This window comes from Prionailurus bengalensis, chromosome E3, assembly GCF_016509475.1.
Source record: "Prionailurus bengalensis isolate Pbe53 chromosome E3, Fcat_Pben_1.1_paternal_pri, whole genome shotgun sequence".
In the NCBI taxonomy this organism is placed as follows: Eukaryota; Metazoa; Chordata; class Mammalia; order Carnivora; family Felidae; genus Prionailurus; species Prionailurus bengalensis.
The window spans coordinates 27,884,961-27,910,610 of NC_057357.1; the positions used below are offsets into that span (position 1 = coordinate 27,884,961).

Here is a 25,650-nt window from a genome sequence, read left to right on the forward strand (position 1 = left end):
TTTCTTTCTTTTAATTTATTTTTGAGACACACACACACACACACACACACACACACAGAGTGTGAGCGGGGGAGGGGCACAGAGAGAGGGAGACACAGAATCCGAAGCAGGCTCCAGGCTCTGAACTGTCAGCACAGAGCCCGACATGGGGCTCGAACCCATGAACGGTGAGATCATGACCTGAGCTGAAGTCAGACACTTAACTGACTGAGCCACCCAAGTGCCCCAGAGCAACCTTTCAGATCAAATATTAGGGTCCCATGAAGAGTCTGCAGTGAATTAAGAACTGCACATATATTTTTATCTTAAAACAATACACCCGTGCCTTGCCTCTCACTGTTCTTTAGATGGGAGGCAAAGGGGAGCTCAAACCAGAAAATTCCTTGTGGGGCTCCTGAAAAATCTGCCCACGAAGGTGGGCTCCTTCACCTAAATCTGCTCCACCCCCAGCCATGAAGGTGTGGCTGGCTGTATTCTCCAGAGAGCACTGCAACGACATCACCCACCCCACATGTTCTTCTGCATCGTGACTTTGCCACACACACCCGTCCCCCTCATCCCAATGAGGGATGGGGTCTCTTTTTCCAGCCCCTGGAATCTGGGCGGGCCCTGTGACCGCTTTGAGCAACAGCACACGGCAGGAGTGATGCCGTGCCAGTTCCAGTCGGAGCCCTCCACTTCCTGCCTCCTGGAGGCCAGCTGCCACATTGGAAGTGTTGCTGCCCTGAGACCATCCTGCCATGAGAAAATCAAGTCACAGCCAAAGGCTCTGAAGACAAGATGCCACATGGAGAGAGAAGGAGCTCAAGAAGGAACAAGAGGGCAAACATATGGATGAAGAAATCATTCTAGAAACGGATCGCCCAGCCCCAGCTGCTGCCGCACGGAGCAAAAACAAACCGCCCGGCAGAGCTCTTCCTGAAATCCTGACCCTGACAAAACCAGCAACCAAATAAAATGGCGGTTTCAAGTCATCAGGTTTTGAGACAGTTTGTTTTACAATAATAAAGAACTGGTATGTGTATTTTTTGTTTTTATTGAAACATAAGGTAGCTGTCATTTGAGGCCCTGTCGATGGCTCCATGGTCTGTGGACTGCAAAGTAGGGGCCCAATCCAGCCAGTGGCCCTCACGTCTTGCCCGGGTAGGCCGGCACTTCCCCACAGGGATGCTTTCTCTAGTCTTCCTCTAAGGGGGGCGGGGGGGGGGGACTTTATCATACCCACAAGGTTCCATATAGACTAGCAGTGACCCCAAGCTCAGTTACCCAGCTGTGAGACCTCAATGCTGGAAAGCTAAGACTTTCAAGGAAAATGGGATCGCCACAGCCAACCACAACCATCTTCCCTGCTGGTGATCTGGCTGGGCTTGCCAGGTCTTCCTGGTCCCCCCTTCTTCCATCCCCAAGCTCCACCCCCCAACTGCAGGCTGACGTCCTCCTGCCCATCAGGGCTGCTTACTCAGGGGTGGTGCCTGTTGACGGACACCCCACAGAACCGCCCACCTCAGGACAGAAGGTGCCATCACTGAGGTAGCTCAAGGGCAGCGGAGTCTGCTCGCTGTGGCCTTTCCCCAGTGGCTGGCAGCTGGGCTAATTCAGAACCCATTACGATGATTTTTTCCTCCAAGGCCCTTCCGTGAGGACTGAATACTAATGAATCTCCACTACAGAGAAGGGGTCTCCTGCTGCCCTGGCTGCTGGGCAGTGGGGACAGTCACTTGCCTGGGCTTTCGTGTGGGAGTCCACACTGATTACGGTTATTTCACGGAATGACAAAGGGCTCTCCGTGCCATGCGGCGGAGCTCCAGGAACAATCCTCACAGTGTGAGCGAGTCTGACGCCCACATCCACGGGACTCTACATGTCGGTGGCTGAAGCTGTCTTTGCCTCCCGAGAAGGGGCAGGAAGTCTGACTGGCCTCAGTCTTACCATTTATGCCTGTCCCGAGAACCTTTAAATCCATCCGTCCAATCCAGGGGATGTCTGGACATCATTCTCTCTTTCTGTCCTCTGAGAAGTGGGTGCATATCGCTTGGGACTTTAGAGCCAGAAAGATCTGTGTTCAAATCCAGACTCTGCTGGTTCTTAGCCGCGTGACTTTGGGTGAGATGCTAACTTTCTCTGGGTCTCTGTTTCCTCGCCTACAAAACAGAGGCAACAACACCTTCTAGCAAACCCACAAGTACTGAAGAGGATAAGGCCGAAGGCACTAGAAACGACAGCACACAGGTTCTCCCGTGTGGTTCGTGAATAAACCTTTCTGAAAAAACTTTCACGGTTATCTATTTTTTTATTTTTTTTAATGTTTATTTTTGAAACAATGCGAGAGACAGAGTGCAAGCAGCGGAGGGGCAGACAGAGGGAGACACAGAATCTGAAGCGGGCTCCAGGCTCTGAGCTGTCAGCCCAGAGACCGACGCGGGGCTCAAACTCATGAACTGAGAGATCGTGACCTGAGCCAAAGCCGGATGCTCAACCAACTGAGCCACTCAGGCGCCCCTAACAGTTATTTATTTACTTTGATATATTTAAGAAGAAAATGGGCTTCATTCATACTATGACATTATGGATAGCAGAGCTTAAGGCTGAGCCCGAGTAAATAGTGAGCACATTTAAAGAAAAATGTTGGGGCGCCTAGGTGGCTCAGTCGGTTGAGTGTCTGACTTCAGCTCAGGTCATGATCTCACAGCTCATGAGCGAGTCCCGCATTGAGCTTTCTGCTGTCATTATGAAGTCTGCTTTGGATCGATCCTCTGTCTACCTCTCTCTCTGCACCTCCCCCACTCACATGCTCTCTCTCTCTTTTTTTTTTTTTTCAACGTTTATTTTATTTTTGGGACAGAGAGAGACAGAGCATGAACGGGGGAGGGGCAGAGAGAGAGGGAGACACAGAATCGGAAGCAGGCTCCAGGCTCTGAGCCATCAGCCCAGAGCCTGACGCGGGGCTCGAACTCACGGACTGCGAGATCGTGACCTGGCTGAAGTCGGACGCTTAACCGACTGCGCCACCCAGGCGCCCCCACACGCTCTCTCTTAAAAATAAAAACAAACATTAAAAAACATAAAGAATAGTAAGTAACTATTGGCAGGAAGAGTGTAACGTGGATGTTACAGAATCCACCATGTGCACACGTAGTATGTGTGCACCCCATCAGCACCCCAGGGTCTGTTAGGTGCTGACGATGGTCTGCTTCCTTCTGCTGTGGCTCGCCTGTCACAGCAGCCCCAAGGCTTGTGACAGCATCAGCCTCTACCCTTGAACTTGGCTCTGGCCTCATTAGGGCTTGGCCAAGGCTTAGAAGTTGGAGGCAGAGTCCCCGAAGTCTCAGGCATTCTTCCCCTCTCCAGGGTGACGAGCAAGAACAGTCTTTGGCTTTGCAAATCACAAATTCCCTTTAAGCGCCTCGTCAACAGCAGGGCTGGCCCACCTCAATAAAATTTTATTCGGGGCTTGCAATTCCCCACTCTTCCATGCCATCTGCTGCCCTTTCTCTGTGTGCTTAACTCCCTGCTGTCAACCGATGGGTTTTAGGTGTACACACAAGGGCAGGGTGACAGCCAGGGAAGGCCGCTCATGAGCATCGTCTGTATATTTTGAGAGCCAAGACCTACCAATTACATAGGATGTCGGGTAGCTCGCCTGCAAATGTCGGCCAACTCTAGATGACTGGGGCCAGGTCAACTGAGAAGCCAGATCCATGGACTACGAATTTTTAAGCTTCTGGAGCAATAGAACCTCTGAGTTCACAAAAACCAAAGCCCACATTTAAATGCAGGGCCCAATTCCATATTTCAGAGAAAGACCTTTGTCAATTGTTCACAAGAACTCATCCAACCGGACTCTCAACTTACACCTGTTGCTGTTCGTCTGACCTGCAGTGACATCTGGACTGGTTTTACTCAGCAGCCCCGAATGGCTTTTCCTTCCCGCGGCACACAACCACACAGGTGCCTGCCACCATGCCGTTGCTCAGGCTGTTCCTGTGCATGAATGCTCTTCCAGGCTGCCTCTCTACCCAGAGAGCCTAAATGTCCCCTTCACGCTCGGCTCAGACACTGCTTGCTCCAAGAAGCCACCGCTGACCACCTAAGAGTTAATACCCCACTAAGGAGAGCCACTTATCCATCCCATCTGGCCCATCACGTCGAACCATAACCTGCTCCCATGAGCATCTACGTATTTGTCTGTGAGCTCCGTTTCCAATGTTCCATATGAGGCCAGGGGCAGAGTAAGTGAGCCATACATGTCTGGAGAATAAACGAATGCAGGAATCCCACAGTGACAGTATCCATCCATTGAACAAACATTTGCTGAGTGCGCACTGTGTGCGAGGCACTAAGGATACCAACTAAACAGGAAGGAAGGGTACATTCCTGCCTTCGTTGGGTTTACGTTGTAGATACAAAGAGACAAAATTATATACAAATAAACAAGATGATTTCACTTAGTGATAAATGTTATGACAACAATTCTTAAAAAGGTAGTAGAGTAGAGCAGGGATCAGCCAACTACAGCCTGTGTGGGTCAAATCCAGCTGGCCATCTGTTTTTGTAAGTAGAGTGTTAGCAAAATAATACCCCCATTTATTTACATGTTGCCTGTGAAAGCTTTTGCACAACAATGACAGAGTTGAGTAGTTGCCACAGAGACCATATGGTCCTCAAGCCTAAGATACTTACTATCTGGTCTTTGACAGAAAAAGATTTGCATAGAAAGAGATGCAGGGAGAGGGAGACTTTAGTAGGTGAACAGGAAAGCCCCCCTGAGAAGACAGATGTTAGAATGAAGACCAGAATGAGAAGAAGGCATCCGCCAAGCAAATACCAGGGCAGGGGGGAGTCCGAGGCAGCAAGAACAGCAAGTGCAAAGGCCCTGAGGTAAGACTGGGCTTGGTGTATTCCAGAGACAGAAGGCTAGTGAGGCGCAATCAGCTATCGACTGGTACAAGACAACCCCACGGTAGGCAGAGGTGATGAGAAACCCCACAGGCTGGGGTAAGGGCTTCTTGCTAAGACTTGTGAACAATTCTGAAAGTCAGTGAGAGTGTCTGGAGTTTTGGCAACAAGTGACAAGACGGTGACTATGAAAGAGGAGGGGACAGCACCATCACGGTGGACGATGGAACCCAAAATGCTGACAACTTGGCCCACGACTTCTTTCCCACTGAGAACAAAGTCTCCTTGTCAGGGAAACCAGTTCCGTGTCAACCCCCCGCCCCCCAACATTCAGGGCTGTTCCAACTGCTTAGGCAAGATGTTTCCAGAATAGTGGAACCAGCGGGCCAAACAAGCATCTCACCCACACTGCTATTTTTATTTAAAAGACTCACGGTTTCTTTTCTTAATTTGTGTTGTGAGAGTGAACTTTTAGTTCACTCTAAAACCACAGGTTTTATATAGCAGTTATATGTATTTCCTTTAAATACAAGAAATACACTTAAAAAAAATGTTTGCCTGTCTACCACCTGCCTCCCAGTTACACTTTGGGAACCCACGGCTTAGGCATAGACCTGCCAGAACTTCACTGATGCTCCAGCTCCCCACATCACAACATAGGGCGGTGGCTTCAGAGGGGACCGTGCAATCAGGGGCAGTGCAGGGGACACGGCCCAAGTCCTGGAGTCGCACACAGCTCAAACACGACCCTGCCCCTTACCAGCCGTATGCTCTTGGCCAGGTCAAACCTTGAGAGCCTCAGACTTCTCATCTGTAGAATGGAGCCGGGCCACACAGTTGTTGTAGGAATTAGGAGATGTGCACGGTGTGGCCTAAAACCTGACACCTAGTAGACGCTCTCAATAAATGACCACAGCTATGACAACAGATACGGAATGATTTATGGTTACAATTATGATCATCCAATGGCCTTTCTGTTCTCGCAAAGTGCGAACAACCCCTCTGGTCACCGATGTGTCTGAGCTTCTGAGACATCTGCGGCCCCCCGCCTGCCCACCGCCCATTTGCTGTAGACAGAGCGGTAGTTTGGGGGACCTGTAGACAGAGCAGTAGTTTTCCACTGGGTTTGCCAAAGTAGGTCTCCTTTTTCTTGCTTTCCTTTTATTTTTTTGTTTCCAAAAGACTCCTGATTAACAATCGTTCAGAGGGGAGGAGGAAAGAAATTACTGCAATGTTCCTTGTTCTGGTCCCTGCTGGGTTGGGAGGCTGCTATTTCAGACTCAATCAGCTACCTGCAGGGTCACTGGATGAAATTCCTCCCCACAGGGATCAGGAGGAAGTGGCCCCATTGGGACGCTTCCACTGGTGACCCGTGGCCTGAAAACCCCAACCGCTCAGAAGTCCCCAGGGACCTCAACCTCAGCCAGGACGGGGGCCCAATTTCTTTAAGAAACCCTCTCGTAGAAAAGCGGGGTCTCACACTGGCTCTGCAGGAAAAAGTGCTGCCTCCGTCCTCAGAAAGCAATTACATTCAAGTTGTGAGCATCAAACACGTCCTTAACTGGAGGTAATCCGAACTTCGCTTTGAACCCCCTCTGCACGAGCAGGCTTACGGTCTCTACTGCTTAATTCAGAAAATCACTGAAACTGGTCTTTCTTCCCTTGGCACAAAGCGAGGGGAGAGGAAGCTAGCTCGTCAGCAATGCAGCCGCTGGGTCAGGAGAGCTCAGCCGCTGGCGGACAGGACGCCGCACACGCTGCTCTCCTCCTCCATGCAAGGCTTGTCGCGTGGGTCCTCTGAGCCTGTCGCTGGCTTCCAGGGCCAGGCCACTTTGGTGCAAAACAAAGATGGGGGTGCCTGGTTTAAAAGCGGTGAAGAACTTCAAGACAGTGATGCCAGAGCATGAAAGCCAATCTTGCCGGCTTTCTCCCTTTCTGGGGTGCCTCCCGTGACCACTTTCCCTAGGTTTTCCCAGCGGGACCAGATCCTGGGATTCCACAAAGGGTTGTTTTTTTTTCTTCTTCTTCTAATTTGTGACTGTCTATGCAAAGTCCTTACAAAGGAATAATATGGCCTTCCAGTTTCATCAACAGTGAATCCTCTTGCTTACAAAGAACAGGATGACATGAAACAGAGCTCACCCAGAACAATCTTCATACCAGCACGATGGTATCTGAGAAATCAGGGAGCCTCAGAGCTTTCCAGCCCGTGGACCAGAAACCCAAAGCCTAAGTTTGTTCTGGTTTCTGTCACTTCATCCTACCAAGGCAGGATGCAAAGAAAGGCTGGGGATGAATGGCACTCGTAACTTACTTTTTTAAAAGAAGTATATAGGGGCGCCTGGGTGGCTTAGTTAGTTAAGCATCCGACTTCGGCTCAGGTCATGATCTCACGGTCCGTGAGTTCAAGCCCCACGTCGGGCTCTGTGCTGACAGCTCAGAGCCTGGAGCCCGTTTCAGATTCTGTGTCTCCCTCTCTCTCTGCCCCTCCCCTGTTCATGCTCTGTCTCTCTCTGTCTCAAAAGTAAATAAACGTTAAAAAAAATTAAAAAAAAAAAGAAGTATATAATACTGTACTGTATATTTGGAAGTTGCTAAGAGAGTAGACCTTAAAAGTTCTCAGAACAACTTCTTTTTTTTTTTTTTTTTTTGATAACGATGTGTAGTGATAGATGTTAACCAGATTTACTGGGAACACTCTGCAATCTATAAACATACTGAATCATTACGCTGTATGACTGTAAGTAATATAATGCTTCGTGTCAATTACATCTCAATTAAAAAAAAGATGTAGCATGGCCCAAAGTGTATAAATAAGGTAAAATGAAAAAAGTGCAATAAGAAAAAGCTAGCAAAACTTTAAAAAATACGAATAATAAGTAAATAATAATGCCAGTAATTAATAAATATAATAAGTAAATAAAAATAAAGTAAAATTAAAGCCTTCTGCAGAGCAGGGGTCAGCAAACTTTTTTCTGTAAAGGCCCAGGAAGTAAACATTTTCGGCTCTGCAACCCATAAGGTCTCCGTCAGTCTCCTCAACTCCACAGTCTGTGCCAAGTAGCCACAGACAGACAGTACGGAATGAATGGATGTGGCAGTGTTCTAATAGAACTTTTTTTTTTTTTTTAAAGAAAAACTTGCAGCTGGCCAGATTCAGTCCAAGGGCCTTATTTTGGCTGACTCCAGACTCAGGGCAGCACTTTTGTCCCTCCCTCTCTCTTTTTTAAAGTTTGCTTGTTTTGTGTGAGAGAGAGAGAGAGGGCATGTGCACGCACATGAGCAGGGGAGGGGCAGAGAGAGAGGGAGAGAGAGAATCCCAAGCAGGCTCCACCAACGGCAGCACGGAGCCCGACATGGGGCTCCATCCCATGACCTTGGGATCACGACCTAAGCCAAAACCAAGAGTTGGGTGCCTCACTTACGGACCCACCCAGGTGCCCCGTGGCAGTGCATCTGAAACTTCGGTGCACATATATGTCACCCGGCAATCTTGTTAAAATGAAATTCTGACTCTAGAAGTTTGGGATGAGGTCTGAGACTCCCTCCACATTTCCAACATGCTCCCAGGGGATACTGAGGCTGCTGACCCGAGGACCACGCTTTGAGTAGCAAGGAGAGAGTACCCAAAAGAGAAAAGAAGGAGCACTTACCAAAGAACCCAAATTTTGAGAAGTGCTTAGCAGAACGCGGTACAGAAAAGCAATTCATTTTCTCGTGACCAAGGAACAGAGTTCTGCGATTTAAGTCCACCTTCAAGAGGAGAATACCATGTCATTGGAGATCAAGGATGGAGTGAACAATCATTATCAGAAAGCAGAATGCTACACAGTTTTTAAGCACCGCTGTGCATTTTCTGGCAGCAGTTAACAGCGACATATACCAATCAATGCAGGTAAATGAATCCATTCGAAGGCAGGCCACGGATGGTAAATCACATTGTCCACTAAAGTTGCTAAATTAGCAACAGCGCGACACAGAACATTTTTTTTTTTTTTAATAAAAGCGAATCCTCTCTGGAATGAGATGGACTGCAGGGGAGCGTGGCCAGCAAGGCTGGAGTGGGGGAGGGGAGAGGGGGCTAGTGACAGAGCTTCTGGGCCGGGAGCTCTGCCCCACGCTGAGGAAGCTTATGTGGAAACTGGGATCAAGGCTCTTCTAGAATGTTGTCAAGATCCCAGTGAGGGCCAGGTTCCCACAGGCAGGTAGCAATTTTCGGATTTTTACATGCGGTGGTTTCTGACCCACGTCACCATCCAGCTCAGAGCAAGACCGAGAATGAACGGATCCACTCACTCACTGCTGGTAGGAGTGCGGAACAACAAAGTCTCTGTGGAGAACAATCTGGCCACTTTCTTAAACAGCTAAATACGAATTTACCATATGACCCAGAAATCCCACTCCTGGGACGACACCCAAGAAAAATGCAAACATACGTCCACGCGCAGACTTGTACGTGAATGCTTACGGCGGCGTTATTCACAAGAGTCAGAAGGGGAAACCGCTCAAGTGTCCGTTAGCCGATGCATGAATGAGCTACGGTATATCCATGCCGCGGAATATTATTTGGCAGGGCGCCACAGTATGTACAGACCTCCAGGACAGTATGCTAAGTGGAAGAAGCCAGATACGAAAGAGCTCAGACCGCAGGAGTCCATTTCTACAACATGTCCGCAATCCGTAAACCTATTGCCCCTACAGGAGCGGGAAGGAGATGAGCAGTTAGTTGCCTGGGAGTGACGCGAGTGTGCATGAGGAATCTAACGAGTGTGATAAAAATGTTTTAGAACTAGATTATGGTGATGGTTGCACAGCTTGCCGAATTTACTAAAAAAAAAATCACTGGACAGTACCCTTAAAACGTGTGACTTCTGGGGCATATAAATCATACCTCAATAAAGTTTTTTAAGAATTAAAGGTTTCCATTATGTCCTTTTCTGTTTCACATTTCGCCTCCCTAGTTCTTAAAATACTCAGGAATCCCATAAACTGCAACAGACCCAAAGACCTGTTGTTTATTCCAGATGAGGCTTCAGCAAGGCCTCCGGCCCAGACAAATACCCCAGAGATTGGCACATCAGCTGACTCGTCAGAGGACGAAAATAAACACGCAGGAACTGGGGCCTTGATATTTTTACAGCAAGAGCCGAATTCATCTGTGGTCAGAGCATCATCTGGGCACGGCAGGGCAACACCTGTGAAGACGCCCCTTAAGATCCACAGCCATGACCTCCAACCCAACCCAGAGACCTGACCTGCAGAGGCCTCAGCCCCAGGGGAGTCAGGAGTGAGGCCAGTTATGGCAACAGCCTCGTCCATTGGCTAGCAGTACTGCAGAAAAGGCCAGGAAAATCTACCACGCTGAGAGCCAAATTCACTAGTCCCCCCAATACACCAACACCCACAAACTCACACCTTCATCCGAGATGACATGGTTCTTTTTTGACACATGCTGTCATCCTGAAAGTGACTCTTTGGGATACCGTTCTGATGTCAGGAGCAACTCTCGTGTTCTCAGAAGAAAACGAAAACTCCGACTCACGGTACAGCTTTGGCTTTCCTCCCAATGGTACGGGAAAAATCTCACAAAATTATGCACTATCGTGACACCTCTTCCTTTGGATAAACAGGACAATCCAAGTCACTTACAGGAGAGGATATAGTCCCAGCTGATTATGCAAATCATAAAGAATAAGAGGGCGGGTCAGGGGGAGCTGTCTAGAAGGATCCTGTCGGTCCCTGCCACAGCTTGCTCCCCTAATTCACTTCATCGCCCATGAACACGCCTGGTGGCAGCAGCTGGCACCAAGTCAAAGCCAGAACTTGGGGCTCGGACGTGGGACTCGAGCTGAGCCACGTGAGAGTCTGGCCGTGACCTTGGTCTTCTGGATGCGACATACAGGTAGCTGAGCCTACCAGGTGCAGAAGAAACCCTTCTGGGGAGGTTTTAGGACTGAAAGAATGGAATTTGGGCCCCAGCTAGTGATTTAGTACCACTCCCTTTGTAGCCCAGAAGGTATTTGGATAAGGAACACTAGCTTCACAGCCAGAGGACTGATAATCTCTTTCTCCCTTTTCACTGAAAAAGAAAATATCTAAGATACTGGAGAATACAGTAAAATCCTTAACTCCATTTTTTCTTTCTACCTTCCTTTCTTTCTTTTTTTTTCCCCCTCTTCTTTCCTAGTGGCAAAGCTGGATAAGCTTATCAAGTGCAGGCAAACTACATCTTAGCTCTGATCCTTTTGAGAAATCCATTTGGCGCCTTTAACATTTCATTTGGCAGATTGAATTTCGGACATGTATTTATGGGGCTGGGTTTGCCCTTAACGGAGTATTGCATAAATCCCATTACAGTATCCACTTTAGCGTGTTTGGGGTTTTCTAAGCCAGGGCTTTATTTAAGTGGACAGCCCCAGAATGACCTGTTCTGGCTTAGAAACTCTCTCCTCTCCCCGTGGAACCAAACCTTTACAGATTGCCTCCATCATTATCAATGTCAAGTGATGTTTTAGGAAAAGTCCTTCTGGCAAGCCCAGAACGAGGCTTCGGAGAGATCGGTGACAGCGTGTCATTATCCTCCAGTGAGCTATGGGGTTCCCCTCCAGGAATCACCTCACCCCTCACTCCTCTTTTTTTTCTGGCAATAGCCAGGGAAGCTTTGTTAGCAATACAATACTTTTCTGCATTTCTTAAGTTTCTAACCGGGAAAGTGTACATACTTTCTGGGGGGGGGGGGTGGATTATATAAAGAATAGTCACCTACAGGACAAAATGAGGAAGCCAAAGACCTGCTTTAGGAATCCTAAGTAAGTCTGCTCCCCTCTTGGCCATCAGGTTAACCACTGAACAAAACAAAATGCGCAACTCTGACGTGCGTGTGGTCAGGGGCACGAAAGGAGGGACGTGGGAAGGCGGTGCCTTGCACGTAGGGGCTCAGGGGTGCTCAGTCTTGGTTATTGGTCCCTCGGCCTCTCCTGGTGGGGCAGGACGGGCCACTGACGCTGGAGGCAGCAAGGTGCGGACGCCTGTCAGATGCCTTGTGCAGGAGCAGTGCTGGGGGCCAGCCCAGCCACGGCACACGGGCGAGGCGGGGGGCTGCCGCAGGCTGACACGGCAGGAGGTTCGGGACAGTTTCCATCCTCCAAGGACTGTCCTGGAAGCGTACAGAGAGCTCTCCAGTCGCCGACTTTTCACCCAACCGGCTCAAGAGCAGAAACACAAGGAAGGTGGCTGGTAGTGAGTCACCCCCAGAAACCCAGGTGAAGTTGAAGGGGTGTCACCTGGCCTTCCGGGGCCCTCTCCTTCCCGAGCGCCCCTGGAACTTGGCAATTCGGGGTCAAGTCACTTTGTTCTGTCACACAAGCAGGTTTTTTTTTTTTAAAACAGGAGACAGCTGCTGCGGTATACGAAGAAGAGCACACGGCGAGAGGTTCTGGGGGCTATTTCAGGCTCCAGATCGGTCTGGAGGCGGCAGCGGCTTCGGTTACATCTAAGTTTGGCCTCCGGGCTTGCGGAGGTAAACTGTTGATGAGAAAAAAAATCTGGGGAGGCTTCACTGATTCATTCAGCCAAGATTTACAAAGTCTGTGCTATGTGCCGAGCTCCACGCTAGGTGCTGGCATCCACAGGTGAGCTGCACAGCGCAGGCCTTGCATAGTCTGGGATGGATACAGAGAGCAAGTGGGGGGCCAGGGGAGAAGATGGGGGTCCAACGCCCAATGGCATAGTTGAGAAAGCATGGCCCCTGGTGTACAAAGGGAATCCGGAGTTCCAAAACCCCAGGGCCCTCTCTCCAGGGCTTAATCTTCTAAAGATTCTCTCATTGGCTTTATTTTCTTCCTGTCCCGTGTGCCTGTGAGCATCTGGGGACAGAAGCCGTGCACAACAATTACACAATTTTTATGTACCACAGGAGGCATGAAATATGCATGACCCCATGTACTTCCAATTAAAGGTGGGCGGGTATTAACGTCCCCCTTGTAGAAAGAAGGACATAGAGGCTCCGAGAGGCGAAGGGACTTGCCCAGGGTCACACCCACAGGAAGAGGGGGAGGGACTGAACCGAGGCTATTTGGCTCCAGGGTCCACACTAGCAACCAAGACGCCACCCGTGCCTTTCAAGGAAGCTTGCCGTGGCTCTGATGTTGACACCACCAGCCTTTAAAAATGGTGGCTGGCGCACAGTAGGGGATCAATCAGTGTCTGCTAAATTGAATTTGATCATCTTATTTAAAGCTACCGCAATCACACTCAGCTTTAAGCTCTGGGCTGGGAACAAGGTCATTCTATAAAAATGGAAAGCAGAAATTTACTCTGAGGAATTTCTTAGGACTTAGAGGTAGGAAACGAGAAAGGATTCTATGCAAATGACCACGGGACCAAGACATGGCCTTGATACATGATGATTACATGAGATGCACTGAAGAATTATGTAACAGCTCGGAAACACAGGTTCAGCCTCCGCTGGCACGCTACCTTTTGTAAAATTTCTAAGTTCATGATATAGAAGGGTAGGGTTTTACATAACTGCTTGGGTCACACAGGGAAACGAAGACATATTCCACTCACTTTCTAACATTTGTGCTCCCCACAGAGAACAGTCTGGAAGACCATCTATCCGAGGTGACTGATAATAACACGGCAATAATAGTAACTGACTTCTTGTGTACTTTCTGGGTGCCAGGCCCATGCTTAATGGTATTCCTGTGCTATCTCATTGAATCCTCACAAGACCCTTCTGTGGCAAGCCAATACCCTGGGTTCTAAATTTTGCAGAGAGGAAAATGCAGCAAAGCCAGACTCTGAACGCCGGCACGTAACTGAGAGCCCCTAGTCCTTCCATCTTATTTGTTAGACTTTGCTGCAAAGAACACTGAAGATTATGTGAAGGGGAAAAAAAAATGCTTGCCCAAATCCTGACATCTCAGATAGGAAGGCAAGAAGCGTGGGACCATCTGGGCCCACGTCGGGTACATGCTGCTTCCTTCCCACTTTAATGGCATTCCCTTGGGCGAAACTCCCGCATGTGGCCACAGAGATGCGATTTTCAAACTCAGCGTCCTCTGCCTCCAATCATATTTGGCTCTGGCTGAAATAAAAACGGCATCTGGGGACAAGTGATCTTTATCTGTACCAAATGTTTGTTGGGGCCACTCCAGGAAATGGTCTCACATTAAGCCTATGCACACAATGTTTCCCCACAACTGCTTGGCATGTGCTTGTGTCCAGACTGCAACACTAGGAATTACATCTTTCTCGGAGCGACACGTGGGACAAAATCACCAGGTCTGATGAGACTGACAACATACTTTTCGTGGAACAGTTATTTAGATAGAGAGGAGAGGGAGAAAGGAATCAGATCCCCCCTTTAAAGTATCTCTCTCCATGCACGACTTACAGAAAATTGTTCTTGGGAGTGGGGGGAACCTTTTAGAATGTGCAGGAACATAAATCTGGCCAGGTTTTACCATACAGTGAAATTCACCATCCTGGACTCCAGCATCACTTCCCTGGGGCCAAATACCACTTTAAAGTCATCACGGCAAGGAGGCTGGATACTGGTTGCTGGTTGGGCAAATCCTTGCCCCTTGAAGGTGAGTGAGACTTAGTGAGTCCCATCTAACAAAGAGAATGCAGCAGGAGTGATGGTATTTCAGGTTCAAGGTTTGGTTATGAAAAGACTACAGCTCCCATCTGAAGTGCTTCCTTCCCCAAGCTCTCTAGTCTTCTGATCACTGGCTCTGGGGGAATCCACCTGCCATGCTGTGAGCTGCCCTATGGTGATGAACTAACAGAGACCACCAGCTAACTGCCAGCAAGGAACTGAGGCCCTCAGTGTGATGGCCTGTGAGAAACTGAGGCTTGCTAACAACCACGTGAGTGGGCTTAGAAGCAGATCTTGCCCTGGTCGAGCCTTCAGATGAGACTACAGCTCTGGCCATCAATCACAGGCAGAATGAGCTGATAAGTTTTATCTTTCCTGATTAAAGTAACACATGTTCATGGAGAAAAATTTAGAAAATCAAGTTCAAGAGGGGCCTTGAACCAGAACGCTCAGCTAAGCTTTTCCTAGGTCCTTAACCCATAGAAACTGTGAGAGAACTATCTATTATTTCAAGCCCCCAAGTTCTGTCATTTGTTATGAAGCAATAGGCAGTTAATACAGACCCGCCTACAATCAGTTTGAATAATGTTAAAAACAAACATCCCATGTTGTGGGAAACACGAGCCTAAAAGTATGGAGGGTACATTTCTTTGTACTTCATTAAGACCAAGACAAGTGAGAAGACAAGTGGAAATTCTAGAGCCAAAGCTAGGTCAACAATCTGAAGGCACTGGATGACCCTGAGCTTAACTTTGCGAAGACGGAAATAAACAGACACTGTTACCGGGCCAGCTAATACAAAGAGGCAAAGAACAAAAACCTTACTGAGAACAATTTTCAACAGGGAAACACAAACAGCCATCAAATGTCTATTTTATCACCTTGTGGACATGTGCTCACTCACACAACTCAGCAATAAATTGTAAATATCTGAAAGACTGTCTTGGCGAGGATGCACATCCACTTCGAGGTGTCGGCACAACCGTATTCTGTGTCGGCTCCTCCCCATTCTTTGATCTTAATTCTGTGGACAAGGAGCCAGACGACAGGCCGCAGAGACGCGGGACCTGCGTTCCAGTCCCACCTCTGCCCCTCGCTAGCGCTGTGAGCTTAGGGAAGCACAGACAGAACCTGATCTCCTCATCACCTGCAGATCCTGGATGAGAAGATCCACCTCATTGTGTAAATGGAAGGGTTCCAGGCATCTACGTTCGAAACTGCTTAGCACGGTCCGTGGCACACGGCTGCCCAATAAAATACACGCTTTTCTTGTATCACCTGCTTGGCGCTCTGCCTTGATCTGTGAGAAGCCAGGCTGGACATCCCCGGGGGGGTGGGCCTCACACTTGAGGGCCACAAGAGTCAGCGTCACATAGAACCTTAAAGCAAAGGCTACTGATTGAGAAGAGCCAAGTTCCCACACCTACTAAAGGTGTGGGTGTGCGCACCTTACCCTCATCTGTAAAATGGGGAGAACACCACGCCTGCCTCTGTTCCGACAACTAAATGAGATAATGTAGCCAGAGACCCAGAATAGTGCCAGGCACACGGTAAACATTTTATATACATATATACATACATATGTCCATATGTATATTTTATATATATATTTACACACACACACACACACACACACACACATATACGTAAACATTTACTTATTATTGAGAGACAGAGAAATACACAGTGTGAGCAGGGAATGGATAGAGAGAGGGGGAGACCCAGAATCCGAAGCAGGCTCCAGGCTCTGAGCTGTCAGCACAGAGCCCGACACGGGGCTCGAACTCACCAACTGCGAGATCATGACCCTAGCTGAAGTCGGTCACTTAACCAACTGAGCCCCCCAGTGCCCCACAGTAAACATTATATTAAAGGTAGATGCTTTATTAAATTATTTATTATGATCAGTCTGTCATTATTTAACTCATAGCCAATTACATAAAGGTCTATGGCACAAATCTAGCCGAAAGAAACACTGTGTTTGGTTCACACTGGGTATTATTTTTAAAAAATAATAAATTTGAATTAGTTGCCAATATGTATTCCAGATGACCCTGAGAAATTCAAGCTTCTGGATTCTTTTAAAACCTGGAAAAGCAGATAAGCCTGGGCCTGATTGTCTCATAGCCACAGGCAGCTGAAGTCAAGGAGTCACTGTCCACTTAAGGCAGAGCATTTATTCTTCCATTAGCCACAGTCCACACTACTCCCTATCGCTCTACACCTGTCCTACAAACCTGCCTGGCTTTAACGGCATTTGAGTTTTTGACACTTGCTTTAGTTTCTTAAACACTTGCCTCCATTTGAAATTCTAAGACTTTTTTTTAAAATATCATGTACTCTAAGTAGCAAAGGCAAAAATAGATAATGAAGAAGATTAAGTCTTCCCTAAGGAAATCCACAGCAAGAGTAAGTGGCAGATAATGGCTGAGGATAAAGATAGAGTCAGATCAAAAGGAGGATAAAGATCGAGCTCTCTGCAATAACCCTCCACACATGACTCAAAAGTGAGTTGCCAGAGCCCAAATATCAAAACTGTTGCCCTCCCCCTACTTCTGTGACAGTTAATTTTAAATAAACTGGGCCACGGGGTGTCCATTCACACCGTTGCCCCATTCACATTGGAATTGGCAGACTGAGTAAAGCAAACTGCCCCCACCCCTACTGTGGTGGGCCTCACCCAATCAGTTGAGGTCTGACTAAAACAAACAGGCTGACCCCCCTGCAAGGAAAGGGGAATATTCCTCCACCCTGACAATCTTCAAACTGGGACACTGGCTTTTTCCAAACTGACACATTGGCTGTTCCTGGTTCTTGGGACTGCCGGCCTTTGAACTGGAACTTAAACCATCCGTTCTCCTGATTCGAACTTGGACTGGAACTACGCTGTCAGCTCTCCTGGGTCTCCCGCTTGCTGACTGCAGATCTCGGGACGTCTCAGCCTCCCTAACAGCACAAGCAAATTCCTCACAGTAAATCGCTTTCTCTGTCTCTATGCATCCCATCGTTTCCGTTTCCCTGGAGAAACCCAATATGCACCCCTCTCCCCATCCCCAAAAGGCTGTTATCAAATTGATGGCACAGAACTTACAACTGATGGCAGATTGGCATCAAAGAACCACACAAAGCCCCATCTCTTTGGGCAAGATGCTGTGTAAGCTGACGAGGGTCAACTACTTGGAGGTTCATCAGCTGTGACAGGCTGCCTGGAGTGTCCTTTTTTTAGATCCCGAACGTCCCATACCTCTGGATTTTTAGTGAGCTTGGTCGATTTTCCTGCCTTGAGGAAGCGGCAGAGGCCACATCAGGGAATGCTGGGAAGACGCAGAAGCGTCCTCCCATAAGCCTTTGCAGCTCTCTTCCCGCCTCCCCAGGGAATGCTGGGAAGACGCGGAAGCGTCCTCCCATGAGCCTTTGCAGCGCTCTTCCCGCTTCCCCTGGGAATGCTGGGAAGAAGCGGAAGCATCCTTCCGTAAGATGAGAGCCTTTGCAGCTCTCTTCCCAAGTCCCCCATGTACCCCAAGCCCAGCGGTCTGCGTCCATATTCTCTCCAAGGAGATAAGAGAGCGCCTCATTCCGGTGAAAACAGCAATTTCATGGGTCCCCACCCTCTTCCAGAAGTAAACTGTGAGCGGACTTACGGGAGATTTGCATTTTCTTCACACGTTCATCTTTGTTTTCTAAATTTTTCTTAATGAACATGTGTTGCTTTAATCAGCAAAGATAATTAAAGTTACCCATTCATTCCACATCCATTCTATGGCAGGCAGTATAGCTTAGTATTTAGAGACTTGGGCCACCAAAGCCAGACTGCCTGGGTGCAAATCCTGACTCTGCTCTGCGACCTTGAGCAAAGACCTTAAACCCTTTCATAAAATGGGTATGAAAATTGTAGTCACCTTGCATAGAGTTGCAAGGATTAAAATTCAAGCTAAGGGCTTAAAATCTTTTTGGTAAATGGCAAATGCTAATTAAGTGCATACTGCCAAGATCAGTGTTGTTTTGCAATACTTCTATATTTACTATATTTATGTATGGTATTATATTGATATAACATAAATACATATTTTGTACTATTTATTAAGTGCCTGTTGTATGACAGACATTCAAAATATGGTGATCAGTAAAATTAACCCCCTGATCCCATGGGTGTTACCCTAAGTGGGGGGTAAGGCATTATACACACACAAACACACACACTCTCACTCACTCACTCCAAGTCATTACCAAAGGTGATGGTGGTAATTTCCACAAAAGCAGGTGTAAATAAGAGGCCATCTTGGCTGGGAATGGATGTGATTACTAACTTTGATCTGCGGCATGGGCCTCAACACCTAGAAGGTGCTCAAAAAATAGCAGCTGATTTGGAGCTGAGTGCAATGGCTTCAGTCAGGGGCAGAAAGATCTTCCAGAGCTGGGGCTGCAGACCTGTCACTCAACTAAGGAGGACCCCCTTTCCCAGGCCCATATCATCACCGTGATTCCCTGCCATCATCCCTCATCTGGTTGACCCCAGAAGACCCTCATTGGTCTCTGTGACTCTACCCTCACCTTCTTTCAGTGCTCCCCCTAGCACCTATTCCCCAGACAGATCTTTACGAGAAAACTTTATTCTGAAATCACTTTCGACTTGCAGGAAAGTTGCAAAGATGGTCCAGAAGGTTGCTGCCTACCCCTCGTCCAGCTTCCCCCAACGTGCACACCTTGCCTAACCAAGGCTCATCTGGCAGAACTAAGATGTCAACGTCGGTGCAACACCATTCGCTCACTCAACTGCAGACTTTATTGGATTTCACCTGGTTTTCCACTAATGAGCTTTGCTGTCCCAGGATCCAATCCAGAAAACCACACTGCATTTGTCATCAGGTGTAGACCTGAGGGATTGTTTTAACAGCTCAAAGCGGATCGTTCTCCCCACCCTAACCTCTGCAATGATTTCCCATATGTTTTGGATGAAATCTGAACTCCGTGCCCTGGTTTCCAAGCTCCACACAAGTGAACCCCTCCAACCCTTTCCCTCTCTCCCATCTCAGGCAAGCTCCCTTCCCTCAGTGCTCCCTGGCAGATGGGTCTTTTGTCACCTCTATGAATCCCAAATTTGGTCCAGTCTCTGCCCTTGCTGCACCCCCTGCCTGGAAAGCTATCTCCTCAGCTGGTTCCTCCTCAAGTTCAGGTGTGTGCACACGCCCACCTCATCAGAGACGCCTCCTCCATCATCCCAGCTAAGCCTGCGCCCCCTCCATCACATATGTCTTTTTCACTTTCATGAGCACGCTTCCCGAACGGATCCTATTTATATATTTGTGATTGATGGCCTAGCCTCCGCTGCTAGACTATGTAGGGACCTTGTCCATCTTGTTCATTATTTTTCTTCAAGTACCTAGGACAGTGCCTGGCACGTAGCAGGTGCTCAGAAAATATTTCTGGGACTATGAGTTCAAGGAATGAATAGATGAAGGAAGGGTATCGGTTTGTAAATGTCCACAGGCGTATCCCAAGAACCTGGAACAGAGCCTGCATATAGTATGTACTGAATAAATACCTCTTGAACTTAGTAGTGATCAGCGACTTAACGCAAGAACCTAGCACAGTGCTTCCTGGCACAGAGCAGGTGCTCGATAAATATTTGTTGGATGAAGGGTATTTGAATGCACGTTGTCCATTTTCAAAGCAAGAGGGCGGCCACACAAAGGGAGTCAGGTGGAGGCCGCTTTTCTACCCAAGGATCCCTGTCAAGAGGTTGCCGGCAAGGAAAGCTGGGAGCCTTCCCAACAGCTGCATGGACATCTGTTTGCAAAGTGCACCAGGCCCACACGGAGCTGTGTGGAGGTGGCGCCTGCCACTGGGCCTGCCCAGGACTCTGTCGAGAGGCTCCCCCTGCTCGTTCAGGAAGTCGCACCCAGCATGGAGGCTCCTCAGCGGCCCCGCGATGCAAAGTTGCCGCAGAAAAGGCAACTGATTAATACCCTCCGAGGGTCTATTGTCTGAATCCTGTCACCAGAGGAGAAACAGCTGTTTACAGTTTGTTTATTCCTCTCCCTTTGGAGCCTTTGCGAGGAAACACAAACGCTTGTTCTCCAGGGCACAATTCAGCAGCTGAAGGGAGCGAAGAAAACGGTGTTTATTTTTAACAGGATAAAGAGGGGGGACTCTTAGGAAGTTTGGACACTAGCGGGAAGACAGCAATCTGGGGGGTGCCAGACCTCATGGTGATGTCGTGCACAATGTCAGCCTCTGGAGGGATGCTTGAGAGTCTGATCCAACTCCCGAATGAAAATGTAGGCAGGTGAGCACCCACAGATAGGAGAAACCTGGAATAGCCCTTTAGGCTTGGAAGTGAGAGAGCAAAGCGACCACCTGTTATTGAATACAGGTTGATGTCCTATACAAGGCCACCATGTACAGTTGTGCAGGTTGGGCACTGCACAGTGTTCCCAGTGAGGGAGAAATCTAGCCATGCCCCACAGTCCAGCACTGCACTGTTCGGAAGAAGGAACACCTCTCTTACGCACATTGTTTTCTGGCCAAGCCAGGCCTCTACCTAGGGTAGGCACTTTTCTCTAATACATAAAGGCACGATGTAGCAGCCTAAAACAGAGAGGTCCACCAGACCAGGCTGAAAACCCACAAGAAGTATCAAGGCCTCCCTACCTTCTCCACCCTGGGCTCCTCCTGGTTCATTCCATCTTTTCTCCTTCTTTCACCAGATTCATCCATCCTCACCTTCCTGACAAAAAGGCTGAGAAGCACCAATTCTCCATCTTTAAACCAGTGGTGTGGCCTTTGGAACCACACTGCATCTCTTCTGCCTGTATCACCTCATCTGCCCATCCGTTCTCATCCTGCCTTCCTCACAGGGCTGTAAGGGGGCCAGATAAGGTAACAGCTGGAGCTTTATTTTATATAGGCATATATTTATTTTTATGTTTAAGAGCAAACCTATTTAATTGTTACCCTTCTGAAGTGGGGACCACTGGCATCTGAGGCAGAGAGAGAGAATACGACTGGTCCAAGCTCATACAAACAGCAAGGGCTTCCAGGATCCAAGCCCTCAGTTTCTAATGACTAGGCAATGTTGCCTCTTCTAGAAACGAGGTGGGCTACAAAGGCCCCAAAATGTGATGCTCAGAAAGCACAGTGCTCCCGCGGCATGTGCTCTGGGTTCTACAGCTGCTTAGGCAGGAGGGGGGTGGGAGGAGGGCCCTGAAGTCTGCATCTCCATGGAACCCTTCTAAAGACCCAGGGATCGCTCTGAGTTTGAGACACCTGGAAGGCAGGCTCAAGCGACCCTCAGCGGGGAACAGCGCAAGGAGAAGGGAGGCCAGGCCTCCCCGCCCACCGCACAGGTGGCCCCTCCCCAGGGCTCGGGCCGCCAGCACCGCCTCCTGGTCCAAGGGCCATGGCCAAGCTCCCTGGGCAGATGAGAAGGAGCCTCAGAATGTCCCCGGGCCTCGAAGGACAAGGGAGCCCTCGTGCCTGTGTACTCCCTCCCTCAGCGAGCCTGCAGATTGGAATCTCTGAAAATGGTTTTCACAACTCAGTTAGCGGCAATCAATTATTCACGACCTCGCTTCCCACAAACTCATAGACTGTCACTGTTAGCAAGATAATTTCTGGACTCTGCCCAACAGCCTTGCTCCAAGCTGCCAGGCAGCCCGCTGTTTACCTCCTCCTGTCGCCAAAGACCCCCAAAGCCCACTACCCACCTCCGCCCTGGGCGGTGCCCTGACATCAGGGGCTGCATGACTCACTGTGGGCTTTGGGGCAGTATATCTGACCTCAGTTTAATCCAAGTGGAAAACAGGGCTCAAGAATTCCAGACCCTGTGCCAGGCTCTGGGATGAATCCACATTATTTTACAAAGTGCTTCGGGCTCTGAAAACATTGTGTTCAGACTCGTGAGGGTCTCTCAGACATGCTGTCACCCTGCCAAGTTCATGGTCAAGGACATTTGCTACTTGGCAGCGGCTTACGAACCATTAAGACCACCATTAGCATTTTTCCCCCAAGAAAACTTGAGTCTGTCTTCAGGACCACATTCTCACGTCCGGGGAAGGGGAGGGACGTTACCCGACACCCTGGAAGAGACTTTCAGGTTCTGCCGCTTAAACAAGCGTGATTCCATGCAAGCCACCTTTGCTCTGAGCCTCAGCTTCCATGTCTGTAAAACGGGAGAGTAACAGTACTTAGCCCTCAGGGCTATGGTAAGGATGACATAAAACAGTGCATGCAAAAACCCTCATGCCTTGCTTCATACATCACAGACACCGTGGCCTCTTTACTTAATCCTCAGACCCTGTGCGCTTGCCAGAGGCATCGTGGATTTCCTACCAGTTTGGGGGACACTGGGGTGTGTTAGGAACCATTAAAGAAGCGTGCACACCAACTGGTAAAATTCATCCTGGTTATAATCACTGCCTTGAATTTAGGTGAGAAAGCAGGTACGAGGAGGTTATGTGACTAGATCAAGGCCACACGGCCACTCACAGCTGAGCTGGGAACAGGATCCCGTCCCTACCACTCTGAAGGTTGGACGGACAAGCCGACAGCCTTGCCTCCCGGTTCCTCATCCTCGTCCTTGTCCTCCTCTTCCCACAAACACTAGAGGGAACAACACTAGCAAGCACTTTATGGTGGTTATTATGTGCCCAGGCCCCGTGCTAAGTGAGCTACCTGTATCGGCTCCTCGATTTCTCCCAAAGAGCCTCCATGATGGTAGATACCGTTACCCCTTTGTTTTACAGACGAAACAAACTGAGGCACAGAGACTCGGCCTAACTTGCCTAAACTTACACAGCTGCTTAGTGACAAAGCCTGGATGGGAACCCGCAGCAGAATCCACCTGCTTGCCTAGTTAGTCCCTTGTACCACGCCCCACCCCCACCCCCAAGTCAGACAGGGATGTGCGGGGGAGGGGGAGCAGAGTGCCATACAAATGTCACACCGTGTCCCCGCTCACACACACACACACACACACACACACACAGAAAATGGTTCCTCTGAGCCCGGAGAGCACACCCCCTTCTCCCTAGGGCGAGGCCACGTTCCTGCCTCTCTTCTGTGCTCTCCTGATGCGTCCCTGTGGGGCCAGCTGAGCTGTCCAAGGTGGGGAGGGGACAAGTGTGCAGCCCCAGCCTGGGTAAAAGCTCCGATCCGAGCAGTCAGCCTCTCGCCTGCCCCGTCTGTGGACTTGGGAGAACGGGAGAGCCTGAAGAGGGCAGGAGACTGGAAACCTGCCAGGCCTGGACCGCCGAGGCCTCCCCCACCCGCAGGAGGGTAGGGGCAGGGCCAGAAGATGGGAGAGGAGACCCCCCCCCCCGTGCCACCTTGTCCCAGCCAATCTGCAATCACATCAAGAGGATGGAGCATTAGGTCACTTGGTGGTTAAGGGCGTGGGCTCTGGGCCAGCCTGCCTGGGTTACAATGCAGCTCTGCCTCTCACCAGCTGTGCAGCCTTGGGGAAGCCACTTCCCCTCTCTGGGTCCCACTTCCTCTCTCCACAAAACAGTAACCAACAATGCTCACATCACAGGCAAACATTAAAAGTAAAATGCTTAACACGTGGGGAGTGGTTAATAAATGGCACCTGCTATTAATTGCTGTTATTATTATTTAATTATTATCGCCCTGCAGCAGCAGCAGCAACATCAACCACAGACCTCTGTATCAGCTACTAACGACACACGGTGAACCTTAAGGTGCTGTCGGGATGGTTGAGGGGCTGAGAAGAAACCACAGAACAACACATGATTCTAAGTTCTAGAGGAATCTTTGGCCTTTGGATCTTAAAATCTCTTTAAAGCAGGGTTCCACAGCTCTGGGTTTCAGAGTATCTCATCATCTGATCTTTCATGCAGTTTCTGAAGGAAGCGAAAATGTTTACTGAGCAACGACTATGTGCCATTCACTGTTCTAGCCCTGGGGGGGTCCCCTGACAGAGTTAGTGGGCCAGAGAACAACTCTGAAGGTAATGGGGAATGGCAGTAAGGTCTTAAGAGACTGGAGTTTATCGTCAGGCAGAAGGGGGTAGATTCTGGGGGGAATGAGGCCCTTTTCTGCACACAACCACACGAGAACAGCCACCTGTACACATGGTAGGTAAGGCTCCTAGTAAGTCCCTCTGTGGGGTGAAGGTCACGGCTGGAACGAGGGAAGAGGTGGTAACTTGGGCAGAGAAAACCATAAAAGACCTAAAACTGGGGAGTGTAAGGGACCCAGAAATCCCTTAGACCATTAAAAAAATTTTTTTTAGTGTTTATATATTTTTGAGAGAGAGAGAGACCCCAAGCGTGAGCAGGGAAGGGGCAGAGAGAGAGGGAGACAGAGAATCTGAAGCAGGCTCCAGGCTCCAAGCTGTCAGCACAGAGCCCTACACGGGGCTCGAACCCATGACCTGTGAGATTATGATCTGAGCTGAAGTTGGACGCTTAACTGACTGAGCCATCCAGGCACCCCTCCCTTAGTCCATTTTAAAGATGGGGACAGAATGGCCCTGAGAGGCTACCCAAAACCCCACAAAGTGAGACACAGAGTGGGGCTGGTCCCCAGGTGTCCTGACTCCTGGAAGTCCAGATCTGCTTTGTAAAGTGTGTAAGTGATCCCCACACAGCACAGCCCCCACGACGTGTAGACACTGCCACCAGGCCCAGGGCCAGCTGTCCTTTCTCTCTGCCATCGATCTGGGTTATTGCCATCAGGCTGGGGTGCGTGCAGGATGCCACTATCAAATGGCTCAAGAATGCAGCACAGTGGGAGACCTGGACAGCAACATGCAGAAGGGTGAAACTAGACCACTTTCTTACACCATTCACAAAAACAAAGTCAAAATGGATAAAGGACCTGAATGTGAGACGGGAAACCATCAAAGCCCTAGAGGAGAAAGCAGGGAAAAAGCTCTCTGACCTCAGCCGCAGCAATTTCTTACTTGACACATCCCCAAGGGCAATGGAATTAAAAGCAAAAATGAACTATTGGGACCTCATGAAGATAAAAAGCTTCTGCACAGCAAAGGAAACAATCAACAAGACTAAAAGGCAACCGATGGAATGGGAGAAGATATTTGCAAATGACATAGCGGACAAAGGGCTAGTATCCAAAATCTATAAAGAGCTCACCAAACTCCACACCCGAAAAACAAATAATCCAGC

General features: G+C 49.1%; 1 protein-coding gene across 1 annotated transcript in view; it reads right to left on the reverse strand.

The window, feature by feature from the left end:
• The window catches only part of XYLT1 (xylosyltransferase 1), a 309,644-nt gene that overhangs the window by 264,851 nt on the left and 19,143 nt on the right, over nucleotides 1-25,650 (reverse strand). The window lies entirely within an intron of this gene.